The sequence below is a fragment of the Elephas maximus genome, chromosome 1 (assembly GCF_024166365.1).
Source record: "Elephas maximus indicus isolate mEleMax1 chromosome 1, mEleMax1 primary haplotype, whole genome shotgun sequence".
NCBI lineage: Eukaryota > Metazoa > Chordata > Mammalia > Proboscidea > Elephantidae > Elephas > Elephas maximus.
The window spans coordinates 15,657,003-15,682,117 of NC_064819.1; the positions used below are offsets into that span (position 1 = coordinate 15,657,003).

Here is a 25,115-nt window from a genome sequence, read left to right on the forward strand (position 1 = left end):
ATCCTGTTTTTGTGTTGTTAGAAGTGAGAATAGAGCCTCTTGCTCTATTTAAAAAGGGGTGCCTTTTTTAAAAGTTTCACCTATTGGGTCTCTCACCTCTACCCCTTTTTACAACACCCCAGTCTCTGCAAACTCCGGAGCGAACTTTCAGAGTATAGTGGTCAATAAACTTCATCCAAGTGGCCCTTCCCCATCTTCTAATGCCACTTACACGACATAGCCCTGACAGAGTCACCATCCTAGGCAGATTTAAGGTTACAAGAGCTCATTACATCTGAAGGACTTCTCCCCTAAGTAATTAAGGTCTATAATCCCAGCATTAGTTTCTCTCAATCTCTGCATTTCATTAGGAACAGCCTGGGACTGTGTTCTGTCCAGCTCGGAAAGCCAGAATTCAGAAGAAGGAATCTGAGGGGGCCAGGGACCCTCACAAAAATTCGAGCCCAGTTCAGAAACGTCTAAACACAGGGCAAGGAATTGAGGGGAGGAGGTATTAAATGGGGGAGGAAGCAGGAAATGGCCAAAGGGAATCCGAGTGGGTTGGTTTGGTCTAAAGGCTGTGATGCTTCCACTATGAAGGGTTTCCAAGCAGGACTTGGGAGTCAGTTTCCTGTCAAAAGGCAGAGTGTGGGGGCTTGGGCGGTGCTTATCTAAAGCCCCTGCAGCTGCCTTCTTGAGTCCAGATGTGCGGAAGACAGTCCCAGATTCCCTGCTGGGTAATTCTCCCAGGGTCTGCGGGGGCCCTTGCTTTGTTTGTGAATTGCCCTGGCTGTTCCCTGGTCAGCGCAGAGGAGGGGGAGGGGAGCCGGCTTGGGGCACCTACTGGGCCTCCTCCTGCCTAAGTGACAAGGGAAGTAGCAGCTGCAGGCTCTGTGGCTTGGAGAGGGGATGTGGGAGGTGGGTGTTGCGGGAGCCCAAGCTAGGAAAAAAAAAAAAAAGTTAGAAGGGACCATCGATCCTCAGCTGAAGATTGAGGGAGATAAAGGGCCAACAGTGAAAGCAGCTTAAAAGGGAAAAGGAGGGCAACAAGGTGGTTGCCTTATAAGCCTTTTCCCACTTTAGTGCTTACACTTTCCTAGATCTGACATGTGTGAAAACTGGGGCTCGAATCTGAGGAAGCTGGTGAGGGGAGAGTGACTTAGCCACCCTTCAAAGGAACCTTCTGGCAGCAGCTGAGCAGGGGGACCGTACCTAAGGTGTGGAAACACTGTCCCTGGGTCCCTTGATGTGGCTCTAACAGAAGAGAGAAACCCTGGAGGCCTCAGTGTGGAAGCAGATTGAAAAGATAAGGCCTTGTACTGATCTTGAATACATTTCCCAGAGCCCTAAACTACATGGTAAGAGGCTTGCCCAATGGCAACAGAGATGGGCTCATAGAGTATCCAAGAGGGTGACTGGAGTGGAGAGTTCCAGCCTCAAGGGATAGGCCAATCTGCCTGCCTTTTCAGTTAAACCAGTTTCTCTGGTCTTGCAGACTTATTACAGTTGAAAGGCAGCCTACTTACCCCCCAACACACCTCTTTTACATAAACCAACAAAACAAAACCAACCTGTTGCCATCAAGTCCCTTCCGACTCATAGTGGCCCTATAGCTCAGTCTGGAACTGCCCCATAGGATTTCCAAGAAGTGGCTGGTGGATTCGAACTGCCAGTCTTTTGGTTAGCAGCCAAACGCTTAACCACTGCGCCAGCAGGGCCCCTTTTTAATGAAAGCAGCTAGTTATTCCATCTCTGTCCCCTCTCCTGAGAGAACTTCGCTGTCTCCTACTGCTGCTTAACTGTGGAGCCAATGGGGCAGATGCACTGCTGTGGTTCCTAAGTCAGGGAGCCTTGACTGACTGGCTTCCAATCATGCAGGATTTAAAGGATACCTCCTTCTGAAGCCCGAGGAAAAGGGCAAGAGTAAAAAGAAACAAGAGGTAGCTAATGTGGAATGTTCTGGTTAGTTTGGCTCAAGCTAACTGAGCCCTACTGGAATTCCTCAGGTGAACCTTAAGTAATTGTAATTATTATCACTAGGGTAAGAGTCAAGGATTTATTGACAGCAACTGTGTGGCATTTAAATATCATAGTTGAGAAAAATATGGATGAGTTTAGTTGAGCTTGTCTTTTGGTTTAGAAAAGTGAGGAAAGCAACTGTCTTATTTTTCTCTTCCTTTTTTTTTCTTTTTTTAGTTATTTGTTTCTATTAATACAGTTATAGTAAAGGGGTTTGATGAAAAACTATCTTTCCTACCTTGAAATTAAGGGTGCTATTGGTGCAAAAAAAAAAAAATTGGTGCAATGGTTAAGCACTCCACTGCTAATCAAAAGGTCCGCAGTTCAAACCCACCAGCAACTTCTTAGAGACTCCTCAAGAGAAGAGACCTGGTGATCTGCTCCCATAAAGATTACAGCCTAGGAAACCCCCTGGGGGCAGTTCTGCTCTGTTCTGCAGGGTCGCTATGAGTCAGAGTCGACTCAACAGCATGCAACAAATACCACCACCTTGAAACTGGTGTTGAAGGGCAGGAAAACTGAAAACCAAGGGTAGGATGGAAGTAGGGGTCAGGTAAGAAGGAAGGAAGAAAGCAAAAATGTCTAGAACTGTCTTTTTGAGAGTGAAACTAACCGAAAGTGAGATAAATATATGCATGTGTATAAAGGCTGATTAATCATTGTCACACCCTGGGAGTTTCAAGATTACTTTGGCTAGTTAGACTTTCCTTTAAGCCGGAGAAGTGGCGCAGTTCTGGATTCTTCTTTGTTAGGGGGCATTGGTTTGGCTCCGACTCATAGCAACCCTGTGTACAATAGAACAAAACACGGGCCAGTCCTTCGTTGTAGCTACTGTGTCAGTCCATCTCACTGAGGGTTTTCCTCTTTTTCAGTGACTCTCTACTTTACCAAGCATGATATCCTTCTCCAGGGAGTAGTCCCTCCTGATAACATGTCCAAAGTACTTGAGATGAAATCTTGCTATCCTTGCTTTAAGGAGCATTCTGGCCATACTTCTTCCAAGATGGATTTGTTTGTTCTTCTGGCAGTCCATGGTATATTCATTCTTTGCCAACACCATGATTCAAAGGCATCAATTCTTCTTAGATCTTCCTTATTCATTGTCCAGCTTTCACATGCATGTGAGGTAATTGAAAATATCACAGCTTGGGTCAGGTGTACCTTAGTCCTCAAGGTAACATCTTTGCATTTTAACATTTTAAAGAGATCTTTTGCAGCAAATTTGCTCAATGCAATGTGTCGTTTGATTTCTTCACTGCTGCTTCCGTGGGCGTTGATTGTGGATCCAAGTAAAATGAAATCCTTGACGACTTCAATCTTTTCTCCTTTTATCATGGTGTTCCTTATTGGTCCAGTTGTGAGGATTTTTGTTTTCTTTATGTTGAGGTGCAATCCATACTATATATAGTCTTTGATCTTCATCAGTAAATGCTCCAAGTCCTCTTTGCTTTCAACAAGCAAGGTTGTGTCATCTGCGTTTCACAGGTTGTTAATAGTCTTCCTCCAGTGCTGATGGGTGTATTTCTTTGTATAGTCGAGCATTTCGGATTATTTGCTCAGCGTATAGGTTGAATAAGTATGGGGAAGGGATACAACCCTGATGCACACCTTTCCTGATTTTGAACCATGCAGTATCCCCTTGTTCTGTTCAAATGACTGCCTCTTGGTCTATGTAGAGGTTCTCCTCATGAGCACAATTAAGTGTTCTGAAATTCCTGTTCTACGCAATGTTACCCATAATTTGTTATGATCCACACGGTCGAATGCCTTCGCATAGTCAATAAAACACAGGTAAGCATCTTTCTGGTATTTTTGCTTTCAGCCAAGATCCATGTAACATCAGCAGTGATATCCTTTGCTCCATGTCCTCTTCAGAATCTGGCTTGAATTTTTGGTAATTCCTGTCAGTGTACTGCTGCAACCATTTTTTAATTATCTTCAGCAAAATTTTACTTGTGTGTGATGTTATTTGATATTGTTTGATCATTTCTCCATTCTGATGGATCACCTTTCTTTGGAATGGGCAGAAATATAGATCTCTTCCAGTCAGTTGGCAAGATAACTGTCTTCCAAATTTCTTGGCATAGACAAGTGAGTGCTTCCAGCATTGCACCATTTGTTGAAATATCTCAATTGGTATTCTGTCAATTCCTGCAGTCTTGTTTTTCTCTAATGCCTTCAGTGGAGCTTGGACTTCTTCCTTCAATACTATTGGTTCTTGATCAAATGCTGCCTCCTGAAATGGTTGAATGGTGACCAATTCTTTTTGGTACAGTGACCCTGTGTATTCCTTCCATCTTCTTTTGATGTTTCCTACATCGTTCAGTGTTTTGCCCAGAATCCTTCAATGTTGCAACTCGAGGCTTGAATTTCTTCTTCATTCCTTTCAGCTTGGGAAATACTTAGCATGTTCTTTCCTTTTAGTTTCCTAACTCTAGGTCTTTGCACATTTCATTATGATACTTTATCTCCTCAAGTCACCCTTTGAAATCTTCTCTTCAGCTCTTTTACTTCGTCATTTCCTCCATTTGCTTTAGCTAGTCTACATTCAAGAGCAAGTTTCTTAGTCTCTTCTGACATCCATGTTGGTCTTTTCTTTCTTTCCTGTCTTTTTAATGACCTTTCCCTTTCTTCGTGTATGATGTCCTTGATGTCATTCCACAGTTTGCCTCGTCTTCAGTCATTAGTGTTCAATGTATCAAATCTATTCTTGAGATGGTCTCTAAATTCAGGTGGGATATACTCAAGGTCATACTTTGGCTTTTGTGGACTTGTTCTGATTTTCTTCAGCTTCACCTTGAACTTGCGTATGAGCAATTGATGGTCTGTTCCACAGTCGGCCCCAGGCCTTGTTCTGACTAATGGTATTGAGCTTCTCCATCGTGTCTTTCCACAGGTGTAGTCGATTTGATTCCTGTGTATTCCATCCAGCGAGGTCCACATGTATAGTCATCATTTATATTGTTGAAAAAAGGTATTTGCAATGAAGAAGTCATTGGTCTTGCAAAATTCAATCCTGGGATCTCCGACATTGCTTCTATCAACAAGGCATTATTTTCCAACTACCGATCCTTCTTCTTTGTTTCCAACTTTTGCATTCCAATTACCAGTAATTATCAGTGCATCTTGAGTGCATGTTTGATCAATTTGAGACTGCAGAAGTTGATAAAAGTCTTCAGTTTCTTCAACTTTGACGTTCGTGGTTGGTGCATAAATTTGAATAGTAGTTGTATTAGCTGGTTGTCCTTGTAAGTGTATGAATATTTTCCTATCACTGACAAAGTAGTACTTCAGGGTAGATCTTGAAAAGTTGTTTTTGACGATGAATGCAATGCCATTCCTCTTCAATTTGTCATTCCCAGCATAGTAGACCATATGATTGTTCAATTCAGAATGGCCAGTACCAGTCCATTTCAGCTTACTAATGTCTAGGATTTTGATCTTTATGTGTTCCATTTCATTTTTTACAACTTCCAGTTTTCCTAGATTCATACTTTGTACATTCCACATTCCAATTATTAGTGGATGTTTGCAGCTCTTTCTTGTCATTTTGAGTCGTGCCACATCAGCAAATGAAGGTCCTGAAAGCTTGACTCCATCCACGCCATTAAGGTCGACTCTATTTTGAGGAGGCAGCTCTTTCCCAGTCATATTTTGAGACCCTTCCAACCTGAGGGGCTCATCTTCTGGTATTATATCAGACAGCATTCTGCTGCTATTCATAAGGTTTTCACTGGCCTATTTTTTCAGAAGTAGACTGCCGGGTCCTTCTTCCTAGTCTGTCTTAGTCTGGAAGCTCTGGTGAAAGCTGTCCTTCATGGGTGACCCTGCTGGTATTTGAAACAGTGCTGGCATAGCTTCCAGCATCATAGTAACATGCAAGCCACCACGGTACAACAAACTGACAGACAAGTGGTGGGATTCTTTTTTAAACCAAAACCGTTTGCCATGGAGTTGATTCTGACTCCTAACGACCCTGTAGGACAGAGTAGAATTGCCCCATTGCGTTTCCAAGGAGCAGCTGGTGTATTTGAACTGCCAAGCTTTTGGTTAGCAGCCGAAGCTCTTAAAGTCTTAAAATAAAAATAAACAATTTATTTCAGAATAATGAAAAGGATTTCAAGTCACCTGGAGGTTGCTAAGTTATATTTGCAGACTGGAATTTGTGACTTCTTAAATCGCAGAGTCTAGAAATTTTTCTGACCTTTCTAGGTAGAGATTAGTCTTAGAGCCTTTCATTTTCTAGTCAATTTATAATTAACTTTGTGTATGTGGACAAAAGTCTCTTCTTCCTGGAAACTTTTCTGGTTACTATCCTCCTCTGCTTCTCCAAAGTCTACCCCGGATTTATTTACACTTGTTTATTGCTCTGTCAGCGTCCTTGCATCTCAAGCCCACGTGCCATTCTGTCTTCCTATTTAGACAGAGTTCAGGAGTCAGAGTACCTCAGAGGTAGAGAGGAAGGGGTGGTGACTTATCCAAGCTAAATCAGTTCACTGGGGAGGCGCTGGGACCATGGTCCCATGGCTCTTTCGCAACACAGGCAGTTGGGTTCTTCCTTGACCCTGACATCATAGAACGTGGGTAAAGGTAATGGGGGTCATAGGGTATCCTAAGTCATGCTCATCTGCAATATTCTTTCTTACTTTTTTTCCCCCCATCTTTTCCCAGAAACACTAATCAGGAAACCCTATGACTTGATGCAAATGCCTCTCCCTTGGCCTATAAATTAGTAGAACTCATTCTGTAAACTGGAGTTGATGTGTGAAATCATGACACCAAGTTCCTTTAGAAGCCAAAAACCAAACTAAACCTGTTGCCAACAAGTTGATTCCAACTCGTAGCAACTCTACAGGACAGAGTAGAACTGCCCTATAGGGTTTCCAAGGCCGTAATCTTTATGGAAGAAGACTGCCACGTCTTTCTCCCATGGAGCTGCTGGTGGATTTGAACCTCTGACCTTTCAGTTAGTAGTTGAATGCTTTACCACCGTGCTACCATGACTCAGTGGCAACTGTTCTGTTTCTGTTTGTTTTTTGTCTGTTTTGAAGGACCGTTGTCTCCCAAGACCACAGAAAGTAGAGACTGTAATATCTATACTTCCCAGAGCAGTTTATGCCCCTTGTTCTTAGTAAATATCTGTTCATGTTCTTCACTCTGGTACAGTTTAATTCAGAAGATTCTTTTTCCCCATTTCTTTCTTGCCCCTTTTCTTGAAGGTGGAAATGAATCAATGAAATGTATTCCTCTCATTCCATCTTTGAACGTCACAGGTTTTTATGTAACACACAGTGTTTGGATTAATTTGACAAATGTTTACATGCTGACTGGATGCCAGCCCTATACTAGGTATGATGGGAAAGTGCATGCGAATCCTAATGGTGTTTACCCCACTGGGCTGTTGTGAGGATTAAGATAATGTATGTAACAGGGCTTAGCATAGCACCAGGCACATACAGTGCTTTAAAAAGGTTAGCTATTAAGGATAACAGTAATTGTAATACTCAAGATAGAGCCCTCCTCGGGGAGCTTGCAGCTAACTATTTATGGGTACGATAGGTTGCAAAACTATACATTTGTAAATAAAACACTATGTAGTGGTCTTGGTTCAAACCATTGTCTAATATGCCTCAATGCTGTGGAGTTGTCACCATGTTTTCTTATTTTCTGCTATTTTTAATTAAAACAGTAAAAAACTACATCACGCTTCTAGTATTACAGTCACTGCATGTTACATAAGAGAGGAACACTCAACAGAAGATGCTGGGATACTGGCAAGTAACCTCAGCATCCCAAGTTATCCTGACCTGAGGGGGAGGCACAAAGGTTCAAGAATTGAAGAACATCTACATCGTTTTTGAAGTTCAGATCCTGAAAACTTAATGTCACATAAAAAGAAAAGGCCAATCACTTTTTTTTTTTTTTACCTGCCCTTGACATTGGCTGGCAATCTAATTAGAAACATTTTTCTGTTCACTCCAGCCAACATTTCTTGCATACCTTTATGTGCAAAGCTTTGCTGGTTCTTATTCGAGCTGTTTTTGCCTGGCTAAAAATCACAGCCCGCTGACCATGGGCCATTATTTCAGTTCCTGGGCTCTGGATGTTTCTCTCTGAGTTTAGCCAGTGTCTTCTGTCTCCCTTGTAGATGAAGCTTGGCTGCCTACTTGGTCTATTCAGTAACTAATGTAGCCCATCTTTGGAGGTTGCAGAACCTCCCTGTGTTATGCTTCCTGGAAGGAGGTGAGCCCTGGTTACACCTATGAGACAGCTAGGAGGCTGCCAGGTTGGCCTTAGCCCAGGTGAAGAGCAGAGATGGGGCTCACACAACAAGTTGTTTCACATTCTTGCTTTCCTGGTGACTACAGAGAGGAAACTGTCAGGTTGAAAGGAAGGGAACCCCTTTCTGCTCCTGGCTTGAAACAGTTCCTGATAAAATATTTCTGTTTCCAGGTATGTGCTCTTCCCTCGTCCCTGGTGCTGCAAATGGTTTGCACTTGACTACTAACCTAAAGGTTGGTAGTTTGAAGCCACTCAGCATCAGAAGAAAGGCCTGGCAATCTGCTTCCATAAAGACTGCAGCCAAGAGACCCCTATGGAGCAGTTCTACTCTGTAACACATGGGGTTGTCATGAGTTGGAATTGACTTGCTAGCAACAGGTTTGGGTTTTTGGTTTGCTCTTCCGTGGGGCAGGATTAGCTTTAGGCAAGTGCTTCTTTCTCTGGCAATACTTCTCTGGCGATGCTTGTGTGTAATAGACTCTCAGGGCATTCTCAGTTTCTTGCTTCTCTCACTTAGAGTCTTCCAATTGCTCATGTGGAGAAAGGGATGCCGCCTCTCCCACTCAAAAGAGAAGCAAGCCTTACTGCTAAAAAGACTTGCAGACACTCTGCTTCTACCACACATTTTGTGTCTCTGTCTTGCAGCTGGCTGTTGCCTCCTTTTCTCCTCTCTTTACCCACTGACAGAATGACTTAGAGCAGAGGCTGTCAAAGTGTGGTCACCGGGAACATGCTAGAAACGCAGGTTCTTGGGCGTGCTGACTCAGCACCTCTGGGGTGGGACCCAGCAGTCTAACAAGCTCACCACGTAGTTCTGATGCACACTCAAGTTTGAGAACCACTGACTTACATAGTGCTTCTGACGTGGAGTAAGAAGTGGAGGGAAACATTTTCTTTCAGGCTTTTTCTTCCTTCTTTTCTTTCTTTTTTTATTTTTTTTTATGTTGTCCTTTTCTCTCTCTTTCCTCTCCCCCTGTCCCCCATCTTCAGCACTCTCTTCCCCAGACTCCAGCAGGCTTTCTGCTCCCCAGGGGAGATTCTTGTTTTGAGAAGCTGTAGAGGCCCTGCCCTGTTCACTTTCCTTTGCAGGGCGGGAACTAGGACCCACATCTTCCATGAGCTCACCAGCCCAAGACTAAGTCAAGGCTGCATTGCTTTCATGTGAATTTTTCTTATTTTCCTCATTACTCCAAAAGCTAACTACACTCACTACAGAAAAAATAAAAAAGTTGGGCAAACAAAAAGACCATAAAAGCATAACTTTTATAGCATATTCCTAACCGCATAGAAACAACCGCTACTTAACCCCTTGTTGTTGTTGTTAGGCTCCATCAAGTCAATTTTCCACTCATAGTGACCCCATGTGACAGAGTTGAACTGGCCCATAGGGTTTTCTAGGCTATAATCTTTAAGGGAGCCAATTGCCTGAGACAACTGCTACTTACCCCGTACTATATTTTTTTTCACTCTTTCACTTTGTTATGCACGGGGTTGCCATGTGTTGGGGGCCAACTCAATGGCAGTAACAACAACAACCCCCTTTTTTAAATAAATAGGCTTATATTTTTATATATTGCTTTATAACTTGCTCTGCCTCAGTCTTTTTATGTAGATGCTTTCTCAGGATATTGTGAATGACTTCAGAGTTTCATTGCAGATAAGACTTGAATTGGACAGATGTTAAACCAAAAAAAAAAACCTCAAACCTGTTGCCCATCGTCCCGACTCACAGCGACCCTATAGGACACAGTAGAACTGCCCCATAGGGTTTCCAAGGAGCGGATGGTGGGTTTGAACTGCCAAGCTTTTGATTAGCAGCCGAGCGCCTAACCACTGTGCTACCAGGGCTCCAAGCACTAGTTTAATGTAATGGTTAAAAGTTTGGTGGAAAGGAGTGGAGAAAAGTCCTGAGTTGGGAAATAGATCTCTTTAGGATCAGTCATATAGGCAGACTGATTCTCAGGGTTCACTCCCCATATCCCACTTTCCCTTTCTGCAGGATGTATGATTTACCCCACTTTTATCTCTCCTCCTTACGACATGATACACACTATGGCTGGAGCCACAGCTTTTACCCTTTCTGTCATTTTCTTAGTTAGGTGGTATTAGAAGTCTTCTTAGTCCAGAGGCTTCTAATTGGGCAGTTGCTTTCACTGATCAGGTGCAGAGATTTTAATTTTTTTTTTTTTAATTTTTAGGGACATATTTTGGGAGATAGGTCGTTTTTTAATTATAGTAACTAGAAGAAAAAAACCTAGTTGGTTTTTTGTTTGTTTATTTTTCTGTCTAGCGAAATCATACATGAGCATTAAAAAAAAAAATTGAAAGTACAGATAAATGAAGATAAAATTCTACCATCTAGAGATAACCAGTGTTAACACTTTAAATGTATCCTTTTAGGCTTTATTGCATATTCTTATTTTTTTTTTTTGAAATATGATATAGCAGTGTCATAAAGCTTTTTCATTTAACATATTGAACAACGTCTGCATTTTTTGTACACACATTCAGTGGTATGCTGGAGCCTACTCAGCTCAGAGAGTGATTGTTAAGTCAGGATTTTGAGAGCCACTTATTAAATCATCAGGAGTTTGAATTTGGCCCTGGTGGGAGTATTTGTACCACGGAAGTCACCCAACACAGATTAGAGCTTTCTATTTTATTCAGAGAGATGATTTATCAGCACGTGGCTGGATGCAGTATTTTATCATGTATAAATACTACTTGTTTTAATTTAATCAATCTCCCTGTTGCAGGTTTGTATCTAATTTTCGCTATTATACAGTGTTGTAAAGACCGTTTTTCTAGTTAAGTCTTTGCACACATCCATAGTTCATTCCTCAGAATGAATTCCTAGAGGTAGCACTCCTGAATTGAAGGGTGTGCAGAATTTCTGGACGTTTGCACTAGTTTCATACTCTTTGAAAGAAAGGATGTACGGTTTTTGTTTAAAGAGGACTTAAGAGAATCACCCTTTGGGACCAGGAATGGCATGTCTCTTCCATCATTTACTTCTGATTACATTTTCTGAATTAACGGAATTCTTTTTACATAAAGAAATACCCTGGCTGAGAGTATAGTATAAACCGGTGCCTTTGATTCTTAGGTTATGTCCCGGTATTCACGGTGTAAAAAATCTATTTTGTGGCTGTTCTGAACTGTGAGGCAATATAGAGTACTGATTAAGAGTTTGAACTCTGGAGCCAGACTGAGTTTGAATCCCAGCTCTATTACTTATCTGCATGACCTTGTACAAGCGACATAAACTCTTTGTGCCTCAGTTTCCTTGCCTGTAAAATGGGGATGCTAATGGAATATAGTCACGGGTTTTTGCACGGCTTAGTTGAGCTGACTTATATAAATCGCTTAGAACAGTACATGACATGTGGTAAGTGTTAGATAAGTGCTGATTCATAATTATCATTGATATACAGAGAAATTTCTGTGGAACTGTGCCAGCTCTCACGTTCGTGGATTTCATGATCATGTGGGAAACTGAGCTGAGTATTTTTGGTATTGGTCAGCAAATATTTGAGTACCTTGTGCCAGGTTTTAAACTAGCCACTGCAAAGGATTTTCTTTTTTTTATTGTGCTTTAAGTGAAAGTTTACAAATCAAGTCAGTCTCTCATACAAAAACTTACACACACCTTGCTATGTTCTCCTAGCTGCTTTCCCCCTAATAAGACAGCACACTCCTCTTCTCCATCCTATATTCCCCGTGTCCATTCAACCAGCTTCTGTCCCCTTCTGCCTTCTCGTCTCACCTCCAGACAAGAGCTGCCCACATAGTCTCATGTGTCTACTTGGACCAAGAAGCTCGCTCCTCACTGGCATCATTTTCTGTCTTATAGACCAGTCCGATTCCTGTCTGAAGAGTTGGCTTTGGGAATGGTTCCAGTCCTGGGCTAAGAGAGGGTCCGAGGACCATGACCCCCAGGGTCCCTCCGGTCTCATTCAAACCATTAAGTCTGGTCTTTTTACAAGAGTTTGAGATCTGCATCCCACTGTTCTGCTCCCTCAGGGGTTCTCTGTTGTGTTCCCTGGCAGGGCAGTCATTGGTTGTAGCTGGGTACCATCTAGTTCTTCCAGTCTCAGTCTGATGTAGTCTCTGGTTTATGTGGCGCTTTCTGTCTCTTGGGCTCATCTTTACCTTATGTCTTTGGTGTTGTTCGTTTTCCTTTGCCCCAAGTGGGTTGAGACCAATTGATGCATCTTAGATGGCCGCTTACTAGCATTTAAGATCCCAGATGCCACTCACTGAAGTGGGATACAGAACATTTTCTTATGCCAATTGACCTAGATGTCCCCTGAAACCATGGTCCCCAGACCCCTGTCCCTGCTACTCTGGCCTTTGAAGCATTCAGTTGTATTCAGGGAACTTCTTTGCTTTTGATTTAGTCCAGTTGTGCTGACCTCTCCTGTACTGCACCACAGAGGATATTAAGATGTTTCCATGCCCCCAAGGATTTTACAGTCCAACTTCAGAGCTGTTCCATATGTATGAAACAGTAAGTAATGACAAGAACAAAAAAACTAGTTGCTAAAAACAATCAGAGCAATGGCGCTCCAAGGTCGTACCTGATTGCTGGTTAAATGAATGCAGCAGAAGCTGATGAGAGTACAGTGGCCTAGGATGAGCTGGCAGACTTTCCAGGAGACATGGGGTTCCCACTGTGCCTAAATGGCAGGAAGAGTTTTTTTGTGTGTAAGAGCCAGAGATATAGCATGAACAAAGCAGCAGGGACATGTAGGGGATGCTGGGGGACGACAGAAGAAAGCAAGTTAGGCCTGCCTTCTAGAGCTGCCATGTCCAACACACTAGCTACCCGCCATATGCATCTATTGAGAATTTGAAATGTGGCTTGTCTGAAATGAGATCTGTTGTAAGTATGAATTACATGCCAGATTTCAAAAATTTCGTGCAAAAATAAAAAAGTAAAATATCTCAATAATTTTTGTATTGATAACATGTTGAAGTGGTACTGCTACTCTTCTGGCCCCCAAGTGGGTATTGTTTGCATCTTGGATCAAATTTAAAGCATCTTTCCAAAAGATTTTGCTAAGTATTATGGGCAAACACCAAAGAAGAAACGTAGAGGAGGCATAAAACCGGAGAGTGTTAGAATTTCACATGTTGGGACCATAGCTGGCTTGTTTCAAGAACTCACAAGCCTTTCTCTAGTGTACAAACATCTGAGGAATCTGAACTCTGGCCACACAGGGTCCTGGCTGAGGCCCTCACTTCCTAACGCATGACCTGAGCCCCTATGGAGGTGCCATCTTGTGGCCCAACCTTCTTTCTAGACAGCCTAACACCGGCGCCCAGATTAAAAGGGCCATATCTCACTCCAGACTTTCTGGAGCCATGAAGGTTGGATGAACCCCTGAAACTATTTCCCTGAGATCATCTTTAAGATTTAAACCAAAAATATCCCCTGAAGTCTTTTTAAAACCAAAGCAATAGCTTAGTTTAACTAGTGAAAAAAAAAAAGGTCAGCCTTGAGCAGTATGCTCTTTTAAGAGCTATCTATATGGAATCAAAGTGACAACAGTAACTCAAAAGATTAAAATAGGAACCTTAGGAGTCAGTGAGCTTAGGTTAATGGGGGAAGGACATGTGAGAAAAGGAGGGTGAGAGTGGTTGCATAACTCGAAGAATGTAATCAGTGACTGAATCGTACGGGTAGAGATGGTTGAATTGGTGCATGATGTTTTGCTGTGTATATTCTCAACAAAAACAAAGTAAGTTTTTTTTTTTCTTAAATGGCCGAAATGGCAAATGTTTTGTTATATATATTTCACAATTAAAAAAAAAAAAAAAAGGCCATATCTCCATTCACTGTTCCCCACGTTTGGGCTTTCCCACTGGGCTCTAGGTTCTGCTCTGAACCATTGCCATCCACAGCCACTGTCTCTTGCAGCGACATGTCACTCGTCGCTTGACATATTTCAGCTGAGCCTGAGTGGCCTTCTCTTGACAATATTGTAGACCTGATTCTACAACAGCTAGGACATTACACTCAACAGCCTCTAAGATCTTGTCCAATTCTCATTCTGTAAAAGGATTTGAAAGCCAGAGACAATCCTATTTGCTTACTTGGATTCTGCTAGAAAGCAGAAGACCTCAGTAACCTTTTATGTTTTTTTTTCAGCCTTTCTCATTTGTAAATGCCAGTTTCTTTGTGCTTTGGTTGGGAAATTCCACCCCCTTCTCAATTTAACTTACAGCCTAACCACCAAATTGTGCTTGCGTTTTATAGTGTTAGCAGCTGCCCTACCAGAGTGTCCACAGATCTCCTCCAACAGCCAGTTTCCCAGCTCATTCCCAGTGAGATGGTCAGGTCTAAATTTAGCTGTGACCCTTCTACCAGCATGTGCAAGCAGGGCCGCAAGAGCAAAATCAGAGCTGGACTGTTCTCAAGGTGTGTGTGGGGCGTGCGTGTGGAAGTAGTAGTTAGGTGGGAAGGTAGGCAAGGCTTCCCTGAATGCCACGTCAGCCCAAGAGGAAGAAGTGGAGTTGTTCAGGGCAAGGAGAAGTATGCCGGAAAAACCTTTGCCATCAGGTTGATTCCAGCTCAGAGCAACAGAGTAGAACAGCTCCATCGGGTTTGCAAGGAGCGACTGGTGGATTTGAACTGCTGACGTTTCTGTTAGCAACCACGTGTTTAGCCACTGTGCCACCAGGGCTCCAACGAGAAATATGTAAAAACAAACAAAGAAACAAAACAAAACCCATTGCTGGAGAGTCAATTTTGACTCATAGCAACCCTATAGGACAGAGTAGAACTGCCTCATGAGGTTTCCAGGGAGGAGCTGGTGGATTCCAACTGTAGCAGCTGTAGCTCTTAACCACTGTGCCTCCAGGGCTCCAAGGAGAACTGTAGTCATCCTAAAAAGCTATTGGAGTTTTATCCTAGCTTGGCTGGGTACCTTGGAGAAAGTCTGCCAAACTCTCCAACCTCTAGGTCTCCTCCCACTGTAAAATATCAATGATGTAACCTCACCTGGATTTGTAATTAGTGTGGCTTTTTGCCAAGCATCATACCATAATTATGCGCTCACCCTTGCCTCTTATTCCAAAGTAACTAACTGGTCCTAGGTTTATGAGCTACAGTCTTCACATTGTGCTATATTGTTTCCAGCCTTTGTCGGGTTGTCTGGCCTTCCTGTGCTTCTTTTTTTTCTGTATCAATGGGTACATATTTCAGAGACAGGATGGGGCAGTGTCTGTAATTTTACTCGTGGAATAGCTTTGACAAGCCAGGTACTGAAAATATGTAACTGCGAAGTATTGAAACTGATTTAGTTTGTAAAGTATAGCTTATTATGATCTAGTCATACCTCTGATTTGTATTTATGGTCATGATCAGCACCCTACCTCATGAGATTCATATATATATATATATATATCAGATGCATCTATATTTATGACATTTTTTAGAGTGACTTCAGATTAGGACTCAAATAGGACACTCTTCACATTTCTGTTTGGTGTGTAATAAACATTTTGGAAGTAGTCTAGAGGACATTTTTGGAGAGGCTGCCATGACTATCTCTGTATTTCCAAAGTGCCCTAGCTGACAGCTGGGAGGAGAACTAGATCACAGTGGTTCTGGACCTGAGTTTCTAGCACTCTCTAAAAGTGCCCAGTTTGATATCACAAAAGAGACTTAACAAAGAAGAGAACCTGGGCCAGCTGGGTTTCCTGGGCTCGGCTGTCATTTTCCGTAAGTAAGCTAGAGCTTTACCCATACAATTCTTGGGGTCCTTAGCTCAGATCTCTGGGTGCAGAGCAGACATTAGGTTGGGTCAAACTGAGTTCTCATCCTGGTATTAGCACGTACTAGGTGTGTTACATTAGTCTAGTTACTTAACTTCAGTATGCGATTTCTTCACCTGTATACTTGGGAAAGTACAGGCATCCTATCTTGCAGGGTAGATGGGAGGATTCAAATAAAAAAAAGTGTGTGTGCATGTGTGTGTGTCATTTAGCATATTTCCTGGCTTCCTGGCACATAGGATACACTGGAAAAGTGTTAAAAAGCTGTTGGAGTTTATCCTTGCTTGTGAACAATGTATTCTTTCTGATTATCAGATACTGTTCCAACTTAGAAGTCCTTGTTTTGGATAAAACTAAGTAGGTTGGGAAAACTCATCAATATTTTTCAAAGCTTGTCAGGAAAACTAACTTGTAACTTAGACCTCAAATGTCTGGGCCTTTTGCCCAATTTTGGAGCCCTACGACTGTCCCTGTTCAAAACAGATTGCTGATCTAGGACTGACTCAGGGTGACAATTTTTATTAAGAAAGGGACAAAAGGTCTTCTCTGTAATCGTAGAGGCCAGTGTGTTGGGTTCTTAAGTAATTCTTCATCAGGGCACCACTAAGGACCTTTCTATCTATTTTTTAGCTTAGTTTGTGCCACTATCCTGTACGGATGTTCCAAGGTGATCATCTAGCATGTGTTCATTTAATCACGACAGCTTTCTGCTCTTCTCTGGTAACTGTGTGATGTGCCACTTATGGCTTAGGAATTTCTAGTTAGTCTTCAGCAACCAATCAGAGCTTCTTGTATTCAGTAACCACATTTATTACTTTTAGATTAAAAACAAAGGAAATTGACCTTTTGGTTAAATGTGTTACTGGTTAAATTTATAGTTTACACTAGGCATTTTGCAATAGTAAAACTCACTTATAGACCTTCATGTTCAGTGGGAAGAATGAAGTGCAAAGTCCCCAAAATTGACTCTCTGTGGGCCTGCCTGGAGCCCTGGTAGCATAGTGGTTAAGAGCTCAGGCTGCCAATCAAAAGGTCAGCAGTTCAGATCCACCAGCCACTCCTTGCAAACCCTAAGGGGCAGATCTACTCTGTCCCATAGGGTTGCTATGAGTTGGAATCTACTTGACAGCAGTGGGTTTGGTTTTGGTTGGTTTGGGCCTGTGTACCCTGAGTCGGGTCATGCGCCCATCCTTGAATTAATCCCCATGACCCAGAGGATGAAATGTTTGGATTATTTTAGGACCTACTCCTGAAGGTGGGGGTGGGGATGGGGTGGAGATGGAATGGAGGCTAGGTTTTAGCTCACAAAGCTGGGAAATGCAGGCTGCTCATATGAAGGGAAGAGGGGAAAGTGGATGCTGGGGAGGCAACAACAGATATTCTCTCTGTTGAGTGTTGACCTGTGGGCCCCTTAGCTGCATTGACTTTAAGAACAACCGGGACCCCTCTGCCTCTCCTATTTTACATGCTCAGAGACGAGAACAACCAGTTCTTATAGGAGAAGGAGGAGGATGTGTTCAGGGAAGGCTGGATCTGAAGAGTTAGGAGGCGTGTTCTTCATCTTAGAAGTTAGGCAAAGGAGATAGCACAAGGAAGGATATAAAAGAATGGAAAGGAATAGAATGTCTATAGAAATTATTAACCTTCAGATAGCAGGTTAGATTGCGTGACTATAGTATCTCCTTTGGCCTTCAGCTTTTGGGAGTCAGTTTACACATTTCACAGATGAGAAGACTAAGATTCAGAGAGATTAAACGATTTTCCCAAGAGCATGTGGTTAATAAGTTGACTCTTGGTTTCCTCTCAATATTCTACTCTCTCCCACTTACTCTGCTTCCCAACTTGATTCAGAGCCTTGTGTTCAGTTTTATTACCTTTTTTTTATAACTGTGGTGGAATCCAGTGTAGTTCCACATTGTGTCCCTGAAACCATGAGATGGGTTTGTTGTTGTTGTTAGGTGCTGTCGAGTTGGTTCCGACTCAAAGCGACCATATGTACAACAGAACAAAACACTGCCCGGCCCTGTGTCATCCTCAAAATCATTGCTGTGTTTGAGCCCATCGTGGCGGCCACTGTGTCAGTCCATCTCGTTGAGGGTCTTCCTCTTTTTCGCTGACCCTCTACTTTACCAAGCATGATGTCCTTCTTCAGGGACTGGTCCCTCCTGATAACATGTCCAAAGTATATAAGATGAGGTTTCACCATCCTCACTTCTAAGGAGCACTCTGGCTGTGCTTCTTTCAAGACAAATTTGTTCCTTCTTCTGGCAGTCCATGGTATATTGAATGTTCTTTGCTAGCACCATAATTGAAAGGCATCAGTTCTTCGAGATGGGTTAGCAGTTCCCAAAGCAGCTTTTCTTGTGAGGTATTACATTCATTTGCTTATATAAACCCTGTGCCGCCAAAGCTCTTAATATAAGCGCTGCCTGGCATCCACACACTTTTGTACCCTAAATAGCTGAGGCCTAGAAATGTTTGTCTACTTTTGCCAACATCTGACTGTTATTATGTTTAACCACAGTCACACTTGTTTGTCTCTTAAAATAGGATTGACTCTCCCAAGGAGCCTGAGTTTCTAGTTGCCACAGCCCTCCCAGAACCCTGTCTGTGTGTCCTGGTGTAGCCCTGGCAGCCTGTGATTTACTCATTTAATCTCGCCGCTCCCTTGTGTCAACACTCCTGAGTCCTTCCTCAGGATTCGCGGGCCACTCCCAGCGAGAATGTTGGATTTTACCTCCTGACTCTGGTAACTGAAGGTGTAGCTCTCCCTAGATGTTCATCAGCCATTCTTCCTTCCTGTCTCTGTCTCTGCTCATAGGCCATGCTAGCATGCAGGGGTCCATTTCCCCAGAGGAGAGTGGACTAAAGGCTAAGCCGTGTTTCACCTATGGGCCTGGACCCAGTCAATTTTTGAGATGGGTTATCCCCCCAGCGTAGATATTAAAAATGTATGTCCTTGCTTTGGGGTTCTGTCTCGGAGAAACTCAGTATTCCCATACACTATTCTATTAGGCTCCCTTGGTTTAAAGTAAAAGTTGCCTCATTTTGACTTTGAACTCGATGGGGTAAAAGGAGGGGAATGAAGAAGGTGTTTCTATCCACATCCATCTACACACTCTCCCTTTCCTAGAGTAGTAAATCATACGAAGTTGGGAAAAATGTTGACTAAATGGAGCCTGGCGGTCTTATCTGAGGTCTTCTTTCTCAGAGCCACCACCAAGTTAAAGGAGATAAACAGCATCAGCTCACAGGTGTGTTTCTGTGTTAGGTGCTCTGGGCTCCATCAGCAAAAGAAACAAGTCGGGTGGCACATGGGTAGCAGACACAAAAACCCCACAGGGTAAGAACTCTGAACAGATGGATTCCCAGGACTGCGTCCTTCTGGTTTGCAGGCTTGCTCTATGATTTGAGCAGTCTGTTTTCCAGAGTGGGGGCGTGGAGGTCACCCATCGAGCCCTGCCACGAGCCACTCTTTGTGCCACTATCAGACTGTATTGCTCTCCTCAAACCACAAAGGTTACATTTCGGCATAACCTTTTGATAGTAGAATTGAAGGTTGAGAAGCTTAATGGTGGAAAATAGGTTTGGGAGATGAAGAGTACAGATGAGCTTCTGAAAGCCCTGTGAATATTTTTATGGTCCTTAAAATAAATTATCCCACTAAACAAAGAGAATACTGTGCAATTTCCATTCTTTTGGGTTAGAAGTATTTGAGGCTTTTCCTAACTCAAGATATCATTTAATTCCTTTTTCTTTGTCCATATGTTGTTGTTGGAAGTTGTTGAGTCGTTTCTGAGACCCCATGTGACAGCGTAGAACTGCCCCGTAGGGTTTTCTTAAAATAGGATTGACTCTCCCAAGAGTCAATATAATGGTTACTGAAGGAGATCCCCAGGGGTTTCTCCCTCAGAGCCACTGAGTGGGTTCGAACCACCAGCCTTTCAGTTAGCAGCCAGCTCTTAACCATTGCACCACCAGCGCGCCTTCCTTTTGTGCATATAATAGGTGCATTAAGACACTTTACCTGCCCACCCCCCTTGGTCCTTCATCCAAATGAGCTCAAATCCAGGTCAGAGTGTGGACTTTGGACTCAACAGCCCTGCCTTGAATACTGGCTCTGTCATTTGCCAGCCAGCTGGGTGACATTCCATAAGTGACAGCCTCTCTGTGCTGCAATCTCTTCATTAGTAAAATGGGTATAATAACAATAGCACCTATGCACATGGAGTGCCGTACCTGTTACACAAGAATGCCTATGAAATGCTTGGCTTCTCTGTCATGTTGCAAGTTCTCAGTGAAGGGTAGCACGTAAAAGGTAAGTGTGTATAGGTGTAAAAGAGAACAATTTTTAGAAATATCAAACACTGGAAGAAGTTTACCAAAACATACTCCATGGAAGGATTCTGGGTGATTTTTTATTCTCTTCTTAAAACTTGTTTGATTTTTCCAGAATTCCTACAATAAACACTATTTACTTTTACAACTAGGAAAAATCAAGCTACAACAGAAGTCTAAATGGACAAAAGAATAACTAAGTGAAGCAATAAGAGGCCACCCACACTTTCAAGCAGGCCCCAGGGCTGTTTGGCCCTCCACCTGCCTTAGTGTTTCTTAGGATTGATGGGGGCAGAGTCACAAGTGTAGCCCTTCCCGTCCTGGCCCCACACTCATGCCTGCCCTAGTTAGCTGTCTACTGTATTCACTACCACAGTCATCAGAGGACAGTGCAGATAGCCCCGTGTGGCCCTCCTCTCTGACCCACAGAGACCACAGGTGCCACTCCAGTTGACTCTTGATTGCGGAGTTTCAGTACATTATGGTTTTTTTTTGTTTTTTAATGTCAAAAGCTTTTGGCGTCATGTATTTAATAACAAAGATGCACGTGCAGCTGGGGAATCCTTAAGCTCCTGCACTTTACCTATACCAGGGTGCTTTGTCAGAACACCCAAGAGCAGAGCAGACCGGTTGCATCTGCCTCTGTTGCCCTCCCATTGCACATGACTGAGGCCTCCCTCCCCAACACATGCGCAAGAATGGTAGCCCTGCCACAGCGCCTAGCCTCACTCCCAAGGCTTCACTGGAAAATATGCTTCCAGTTAGCCATCAACTTTACCCCCGTTTATTGTCTCAGTCCCCAGCTCTCGCTTTCTGATTATCCCCACCATGAATGACTTAAAGATTTAAGCATGGGCCGTGTAGTGGTTAAGTGCTATGGCTGCTAATCAAAAGGTCAGTAGTTCGAATCCATGAGGCGCTCCTTGGAAATTCTATGGGGAAGTTCTACTCTGTTCTATAGGATCGCTATGAGTCGGAATTGATTTCACAGCAATGGGTTTGTTTGTTTTTTGTATATTCAATCAGAAAATATTTATTGAACCTTGATATACTCAAATCTAAAATCATAGTCAAGGAAAACACACAGAAATAAACTCACATTCGTTGGAGTTTTTGCATATGGGAAATTATACTTTGGAGTAATTACCGTGTTGCCCTCATTGGAGACATTCCTAAGTCCTCACGCTTAGGCTTTGCGTGCTATTTAGACTAGCGTGTGCCCTCTCTTAGATGGGGGCCTTCACTGGTGACATGTGAATCGTAGCACATTTTTGTTGGGAGGAGCCTGAGAGCTGGAGCTGGAGATCAGCTTCTCACAAAGCTGTAGGCTCTGCGCTCTCATAGTACAGGGCAGTCACTGAGGTGTGAAGATGCCCCGGTGATGAGATGTTCTGCGAGGCATCTGACTCATGGTCTCTAATAGTCCTGTCTCCTCGAACATTCCATAAATGTGATTTATAAAAGATAGGTTTAAAAGATTAATGGAGAGCGGGGTTCTTTGAAGATTGTACTTTAAAAATTTCCCCATAATATTAAAGTAAGGTAAATTATGTCCCTAACTCTCATTATACATTAAGATAAATTCCAGACGGATTTCAGACAAATGTAGCAGCCACTATAAAGGAAGTTAAGACAAATGAGACTGAGAAAATACTTGCAACCTCTATAATAGTTAAAAGATTAATATCCAGAATGTAGGAGCCCTGGGGGCAAAGTAGTTAAAGAGCTCAACTGCTAACCCAAATGTTGGCAGTTCAAACCCACCAGCCCCTCCTTGGACCTTCTGGGGCAGTTCTGCTCTGTCCTGTAGGATCACTATGAGTTGGAATCGAGTCAACAGCAACGGGTTTTGTTTTGTTTTAACCCAGAATGTATAAAGAGTTCTTATAAACTAATAAGAATAAAGCAAATAACCCAATAGAAAAAGGGCAAAGGTTATGAAGAAGCAGGACTCCAAAAAAAAAAAAAAAGGCAAATTTTTGGAAAGATGCTTAGTATCACCGGTAATAAAAACAATAAGACTTTCAACCTTCAGATTGGCAAAATTATTGGTAAGGGGGTGGATAAAAGGACACTCATACACTGGTGGGAACGTAAGTTATACAGTCTTTCTGGAGGGACACTTGGCAGAATCTATAAAAATTGAAAATGTGTATGTCTTTGGACCCATCAATACCACTTCTAGAATATACTGTGAATACGTTCTCCATCTGTCAGGATGTGCAGGTGGCAACTTTTGTAATTGCAAACAAGAAGATGGGCAATAGTATTGTAGGGGATGCTTTCGTGGCAGGGGAATGGTTATGGTACAGCTTTTCTGTGGAGAACTATGCAGTCACCTGAAACAAGAAACAGAAAATACAGACGTGCCTGAGAGTTGGGGCCAAAGGGCAGGATGTGAACTGTTGGCCCAGCCCTGTAGTAATGGCATCTGAGAGCCAGCTTAGAATTCATTTTAGAATCTTCTGTATCTCTGAGTTTTAAAAGTGAAAGGGCCGGGAGAGATAATCTAAAATTGTTCTTCCATTTGACAGATTAGTAGATTGAGGCCCGGCAAGATTGAGATTTGCCTAAATTAACTGCAAAGTTAGCAGTAAAGCTAGAATCCACACCTGGGATTCTTGATGTAGCCCAGTGCTCTTTTTACTGTACTACATGTTCTTTCTCTGAGGAAGATGGGAACCAGGGACCTGGAATAGAAAGTACCAAGAAAGGTACCTAAGCAACATTGAGGCTGCGTGCAGCCCTGAAACTTAGCCAAAGGGTCCAAAGGGCCAACTGGGCTTGAGTTTTAGTTCATTCATTCAACAAATACCCTGCTGTATACACACATACTCACAGGCACAGGCACACACACATACAAAAAAAACCATACACATGCATACAAAGATGGGATAAATGTTCTAAAATGTTAAGGTGGTAGGACTACAGAAGCTTTTCATTTTCTTCTGTGTTTTTCCTATAATGACCATGTATTACTTGTGAAATCTTGACTTGGTTGTTGTTGTTAATTTTATTTTTGTTGTGTTGTTGGTTTGTGACTTTGGACAGAGTAGAACTGCTCCATGGGGTTTTCTTGGCCGTGCACTTTACCGGAAGCAGATCACAGGCTGTTTCTCAGTGCTGCTGGATAGGTTCAAACTGCCAACCTTTTGGTTAGCAGCCGAGTGCAAACTGTTTGCACCTCCCAACAACTTTAATCGTAACTTTTTTGAAGTCCTCTTGGCCATCCAAGTACCTTTATTTGTTGAACTCATGAAGTTCTTCCTAACTTTGTAGAAAGAAAGTGGTGGAAATTGTTATGAACCAGATAAAGATTCTCTTCCCTGTGAGTCTGATAGTTCTGGGGTCTCTGAGCTGTGTTCATGGGAGTCCTGAGTGTGTCGTGGCAGTCATGTGCTCCCACTTGCCCTGCACGTCTGTGAGCGTGGATGTCTTTGTAGTAGCTGGGACCTGCTTCCGCATCTGTGACTGATGAGAAGCAGCGGATTACAGAAGGGGTTAAGGGGCAGCAGAGCTTCTCAGAAGAAGAAAGAATATTCTCTTCTTTGCTGCCGTCCTGTGAAAGAAAGCGAGAGTGAACAGACCCCATTCCAGGAGACATTTTAAAGCACAGCACTTTAATCATTTAGGATAAGGGCTGGCTGTTTTCAAGGCCCTAGGCCCCGGGCATTACTGTGTTACAACACAGCACTGTTAATTGTCATGCAACAGTCATTATTGTCATTGCTGTTTATTGTCATGTGATAACCTTTCACTGTTCCTTTATGTAAGTATTGCTCTCTCAGAGTGGGTGGTGGTTATCCCCATTTTATGGATGAGGAAACCAAAGTTCAGAAGATTAAGAGGTAGAACTAGAACCCAGATTCCAAGGTCATCTTGCTCTACCACTTGAGATGGCGCCTGTATTCATCCGTGCTCACACTAACAGGTACCTTGGCTTCCTCTTTACTCGTTCAGTGTTTAGAACATATTTACTGAGCACTTTCTATGAAATCTTTTTTCCGCAACAAGTGTTTATTGACTTTAGCTTTTGTTCTGTGTGCCAAACAGACTTCTAAGTGTTAGAGGTACAACAGTGAATGCAACGGGCAAAAAACCTTCCCTCATGAAGCTTATATTCTAGCAGGAAAAGTGGGGGAGATCAGTAATAAATAAGTAAATTCTAGGTGGCATAAACAGTTAATACACTTGGTTGATAACTGAAAGGCTGAAGTTAGAACACACCCAGAGGTTCCTGGGAAGAAAGGCCTGGCTATCTGCTTCTGAAAAAATCAGACATTGAAAACTCTATGGAACTCAGTTCTACTTTGATACACATGGGATCACCATGAGTCAGGGTCAACTCGATGGAAACTGCTTTTTTTTTTTTTTAATAGTAGACTAGAGGGTGGTAAGTGCTACAGGGAAATTACAAGGAAAAGGAATAGGGCAGTTTTAAACACGGTAGTCAGAGAAGGCAGCATTTCAATAAAGACATGAAGGCACACAGGTAATGAGCCCTGTGGGATCTGGGGGAGAACTTTCTAAGCAGATATCAGCCAGAGCCATGGTGGGAGCATATCTCACTGATAATGTCAGCTGAAGCTATGTTAATGTGCCTTAGGCCATGGCAGGAGGAATTTAGTTGGGACATCAGAAACACAAGCTGATAATAGCAAGGAATGGGATGGCCTTATGTGTGTGGGCCTAGTATGGTGTGTTACGTCCAGGCA

The 25,115-nt window shown here is 42.8% G+C and overlaps 1 protein-coding gene across 21 annotated transcripts in view; it reads left to right on the forward strand.

The window, feature by feature from the left end:
• The window catches only part of KALRN (kalirin RhoGEF kinase), a 792,110-nt gene that overhangs the window by 653,686 nt on the left and 113,309 nt on the right, over positions 1–25,115 (forward strand). The window lies entirely within an intron of this gene.